Here is a 6,109-nt window from a genome sequence, read left to right as displayed (position 1 = left end):
CAAGAACATTTTGATAAATTCAGTTTCCATGACAATGAATTAGCCATGGAAAAGGGGGAGGTGTTGAAAGATCTGTGTTCTGTAGAATACTCTTCAAATGTTTGCCTGTTTTCATTTTTAGCCATTTAGTTCTCATGGCTCTGTTCCAGGACTCTTTAATGCGCCAGTAGCTGGTTTTCCTCCACAGATTAGAGGAGTAATTCATCAGTGAATGTTTCACTCAGTGGTCCCATCTAATGTAAGAGAACATAAAAATGATTTTTTCCAATTATGCTTCTTTGTTTAGAAAGAATGCAGCAGGCTCTTTTGTTGTTGTTGTTGTTCCACTATAACCTGGCTACAGAATGCTTAATCTTTCTTATTTATTGCCCACTACTGTACTTACGAGTACAATTGTAACTTGCAAGATGTTGGGAGTTCGTTTTAAACACTTGTGAGCCCCCAAAACAAAACAAAACAAAACAAAACAATGATTTGGAGTTTGCTTCAAAAGGAACAAGCCAATAAAAGAACATCAAATTCCAAAGCCCGCTATAGCCTGCATCAGTGGGAACTGTTGAGAAAAAGACCTTAGAAAACAACTGGTATTTATTTTTGATAGATGTGCTTAACATTATTTTTCATTTGTCTGACTTATGAAAGGCTAAGCCAGTGGGACACGTGTTAGTGTCAGAACTAAAGTCTACTCAAATTCATGAATGTCTTTCTGTCATTTTCAGTGGGTCCTGGGTGAGGGCCTTATACGAATGAGATTAAGAGTGAAGGTGTTTAATCGTTCACAAAACATACTTAAAATTCATAATAAAAGGTAGAGGCAGATCAGGAGAGCTGTTTCCACTGGCTATTGGGACAGATAGTTTTCCATCCAGAGACAATTTAGACAAATTTGGCTCCTTCAGAAAGTAAACCTGTTCTTAGTACCTCCAGCAATATGGTCCCCATTGCCATAAATAAAAGTTGAAAGGGTTGAACACCTTGCTTCTACTGTCTGTGTGCTGAACGGCATCATTTCATGTGCTGTACAAGAAATGGACGGGTTTTGCGAGAAGTTGTTAGTGGCTGTGCCAGCCCAGCATGGGCTGAAGTGTCTGAATGATTTGAAAAAGAAAATATTACCAGCAGAAAAAAAGAAAGAAAGCCACTATACACACATACACACACACAAACAAAAAAAGGAATGAAAGAGAGAAGAAAATGAGGGAGAAGGGGAAGGGAGAGGAGTATGGGAAGAGAGAAGGGAGACTGAGAGTTACAGGGGGAGTGGAGGGAGGGGGAGTGAAGGAGGCAGGAAGGGAGGGGAGGGGATGTGGGAGGGTGAAGAGAGGGGAGGATGCAGGGGAGGAGAAGGGGAAGGGGATGGTGAAGGGGAAAAAGAAGGGGAAGAGAGACAGAAATGGAAAGGAGGTACTACTTTTATATGTGCTCCCTCAAAACTGGTCTATGTGTATTTCAGTAAGAGACAAATTTCTGTTCACTAATACATACATATAGATATATGTTATATGATAATTGAATAGTTATTTTGGTTTCTATCTGTCTCCATAGGTAATTCACACACACATGAATATTCACGGATAAGTGCATATTTTCACTCACAGCCATTCACTCATAGATACAAAGAGGGAGAGGAAAGCTTATTTAAAACTGTATTGCATGTGAGGCATCTATCCCATCCTAAAAAACTTCTAGCTGAAAAAGTATGCCAATTTTCCAAAATGCAAATGCCATTAATACTAGCCTATTGTGAAAATGCTGCAGGTTCGGAAATCGAAGTAACTGTTTTAGTCAATGAGACTTAGTTGTTCTGAAGCTGCCCCTCACAAAAGAAAAATAAGAGGAAGAAAAGATGAATCCGGGTTGATTGAAATTCAGTAAATCAGTAGCCTTGAGTCTCTCAGTCTTGATTTAAAATAGTAAGGGCAGTTGCCGTCAAGCACTTGAGTGCGTTTGGACAAGAATAAGCCTAATGACTTCTTTTGTTCATCTGCCATGTGGAACTATTTCAACATTCTTATCTAGGATGTGAATGAGGTGTGCTAATAGCTCCACGCTTCCACTCCTAGAACCGAGGAAGGAATGCAGGTAGCACGCACTCAGGTCCCATTGATATTAATGGTGTGAGATCGCTCAGCCTGCTGCTTTTTCAGTGAAACACGGTGCAATGCCCACCGTGAGAGACAGATGTCAGACGCTTCTTCACTCTATCCATGACCTTCAGCTGGCACCAGACACTGCTGCACGTCTTGTCTTGTTAACATTTTCACAGGTGAGAGATGGATAAACAACAGCTTCCTCAGACCTGTAGATTGCTAATAAGTGTCACAAAATACACACCGGAGCTCAGGTGCAGATCATTAAAAAAGAAGCAAGAATAGGAGGAATAATGACACGTCAATCCACCTCAAGTCAAGTTTGACACCCCCGTGATACTAGTTAGCACCATGCACAGGGAGTTTTACCTTCTGTTCTTTGGAACTTGAACCACGAGGACAGCAGTGGAACTTATTTCCAGGTGCTTTTGGTTAAACTTTGAGGCCCTGCACAAATTAAGGAAGAAAAGAAGAACATTCAAACATTCAAAATTTCATTTTTTTTCTAATAAAGGTTTAAATGATCTAGTCAAGCACTGTGAACTTTAACTAATTGTTTCATGCTACAGTAATGGCACCTATTATTTTAATTTATTTCCCATACTGACAGCACAACTCAGGCATACTCCAGACTACGACATTTTAAGTGATTTTCAGTTGTGCTTTCTATAGTACACATATATGAACTATGGAGTGGAATATACATACATCTGTGTGTGTGTGTGTGTGTGTGTAGACTACATCTTGTGCTACTTCTACTTTTGCTGTTATATGGGGAAATATATATAAAAAGGTGCACTACCCTCAGAATATATGTGTTATCCCATGCTAAATTTGATTGAAAAGAGAAAATACTTGAGATATATGACAAAATTTCCAAAGTTTTCATTGTTTCAGTCAAGCCCATGCTGTTCTAGCCTTTATCATTATCAATGCATTTTATAATTTAACAATATGAAGCATAGCAAATAAATAGAGATGGTAAATCCAGCACTGAGCAGAAAATTAGTCAAATACATATTTTTTAAAGGATCACTCCTGTCTCACATGACCTCTCATAGCTACCACACATTAAGTCATTCAATTTGTATGTGGTATTTCTTATACATAAAAACCCAAGTCACTGGCTTCCCCCTCTAATGCAAGACATATGATCACAATTTGGAAAGCTGTACCTCTGAATGGGATGAGACTTCTGCTTTGCCACTTCTTAAGCAGGGCTACTTGAGGTGCATAAAATTGGAAGCTGATCACAGACAATTCACAGAAAAATGGGCAAGGAAAGTACCTCATGCTTCTTATCTCATCTCCTGTCAGCTCACAAATACATAGTTGGAAATTTCACTTCAAACTAGGGCAAGGTTAGGAAAAGAAGTCTGAAATTTGTCTGCGTTTCCCCACATGGGTTGGGAATCCAGCCCTGCACAAGGCAAAAGTTGGCTCCATCGTGTTTTCTATTGCTTCATCTTGCCTTGGTAAAACCACTTCGCCATGATGTGTTAGCTTTGGGTTAATTTCAGTTACAAGTGAAACAATTTCTGCAACTCAAAACTTGGCAGCTTGTTTCTCCTGAACTTAAGATACAGATTCATGTCAACACTTGAGTATTACCACTGACTTGAAGCTGACCTAGGAACCAAATCATAGACATAATTTATAACCACAGAACAGAGACCAAAGTAGCTCTTTGAAATGAGCAATCTATATATTTAGTAATCAATCCCTTTTATTTTTAATGAGTTTTGAAAAAATAAAATCCAGGAATTTTTAAAATAGAATATTTTCTTTAAGAATACATATTTGCAGGCAGTCTGATATTAAGAATATCTCCATGCATCAGAAGTTGAATTAGCATTTTTCATCTCTGCTCTTTCCAGTCATGTTATGGAAATAAATTAGGAAATGTAAATATGTTTTCCACTTCTCTGCCATGTCTGTTACAAGCTCCTATATATACTCTTTGCACAGTTGTGGGGTGAGGGTTTTGTTTTCATTTTTTTGTTGGGGTTTTCTTTTGTTGTTTTTTTTTGAGAATTAGGGGAAGTTCCCAAGAAATATAAATGAAATCTTTACTAGATCTGCCCTTACAGAAATCTTGTCAGTGTTAAAAATCAGTAAAACCTGACTTCAATAAATGGTACTAGGTTCTCAATAATGCTAAAGTCAATAGCTGCTCTTGTAACAGTGTTACAGTTTAAGCACTGCTGCAGGCCTATGCTGGTCTTGAACATGGGATCAAAGAGATAAAAGTGGAGTGACAGCATCTCTTTCACTTTATATTCTGCCAGTCTAAGGATCTTTACATGAGTTCGATTCTCAGTGACATTTTGCCATTGATCTTTTTGAACACATCTTTTGCATCAATGTTTTTTTCAGGAACCCTCTCCATGGAAGATGACGTCTGAACGAGTCAAGAGTGTGTGTGTCTAATGTATGAAAGACTGTAGGAGGTTTACCCACCACCTCTACTAAAGGCTTGTAAGCGATGTGGTGGAAGAAAGAACTCTATATCTCATTGACTGAATACTTCGGTGTCATCAAGCACTAAAGACAAATTCTTTTGGTTCAAGTATAACAAAAGATGATATGTACAATCCTCATTCGGGTGAATTCAGTGGCAAAACTAACATATCAAAAAACCAAAACCTTGCCACGCAAAACCAACACAACAAGCATTGATCTAACTAATACAGGCTTCATTCAGACTTATTAAGTCTCTACTGTAATATATTACAAGCCATATTTTGAAGTGAGTGGGTGACTCTTATTACAACTTTTTGTCCAGAGCTGCATTATGTACTGATTTTTTTTCCTAAAGCTCAGCACATTCACTCCTGAACTCTTCTGAAATCTGGCTACTTTTTTTGTGACATAAATAAAAGATAAGCTCTCTTTAAAAAGCTCTTCTTTCATACTTTAATTTAAAAAAAGTATCAGAAATTGTGCTTTTCATTGCTTCTAATCTTGTGTAGATGGCTAGGAAACTAAATCACAGTACACAACATAAACAGTTGAGAAGTCTAAAAAAAAGTTTTTTCATGAAAAATGCTGATGTTCAACTACTTACTTTTTGCTGTGCTTTAGAGAGGAACCAGTACTTAAAAAAAAAAATCACAGAATTGGCAATTTGCTGATGCTGGGTTGCACACTTCACAGACATGGTCAACTTTTACACATGTAAGCACAAATCTGTCCTACCTATCTACTCAATAAAGAGCAGATGATCTCCAGAAAGCAACTTGGACTTTAAGAGAACTGAATATTCTGTTGGAGGTCTTTAGGTCACAATGGAAACATTATGAAAAAAGGGACCATTAAATAAGAAATTGGTAGCGTAGACATTTTGATTAAGTGCCTAAAATCAAAAAGAATGAAATCTGGACCAGTCTGGTTCCCTGAATACTTCGTTATTCACCCGAACAGTCTTTACAGGAGAAACTGAGAAACCAAGTCCAGCAACAGACCTAAATCAGAGGTCTGCAGCTGACTCTTCCACAGTTCAAGTGAAATCCACAGGCACTGAAATACAGATCATTCAAGAAATTCTGTCTCCCTCAGGGCATAAATTTCATCCACCCACAATATATAAATTAAAAAAGTAAAATTAAAAGTAATATAAAATTACATACTTCCACACAAGCTTTTATTTGCAATTAATCAAGACACTGAAGTCACTTCAGATTAAAGTCACATTTGATTAAAAAAAAAAATCTGACAGGTTTTTTTTTTCCTGATTAGATATGCATTTGCTCTAGATAATCAGACCTTGCTTTACAAGCTGTAGCCAGCAGACCCATGATTGGAAAAAGGGGATAAAGTTGACAGTGTCTAGGAGAAAAAAAGTCAGTTAAATATCAGAACTGAGTTCTTTAGGTTTCAAAAGACAATCATGTAGTACATGTGGAACTTTTTCAGCCTGAAATATAAAAAAAACCCTTATGCAATAATTAAAGAAAGAGCCTCTTTTTATTTCAATAAAATCATGATTCCTCAAAAAACAACAGGTGAGAACAATGTAA

Source organism: Balearica regulorum, chromosome 1, assembly GCF_011004875.1.
Source record: "Balearica regulorum gibbericeps isolate bBalReg1 chromosome 1, bBalReg1.pri, whole genome shotgun sequence".
NCBI classification, from domain to species: Eukaryota; Metazoa; Chordata; class Aves; order Gruiformes; family Gruidae; genus Balearica; species Balearica regulorum.
This window is presented reverse-complemented; position numbering follows the sequence as displayed.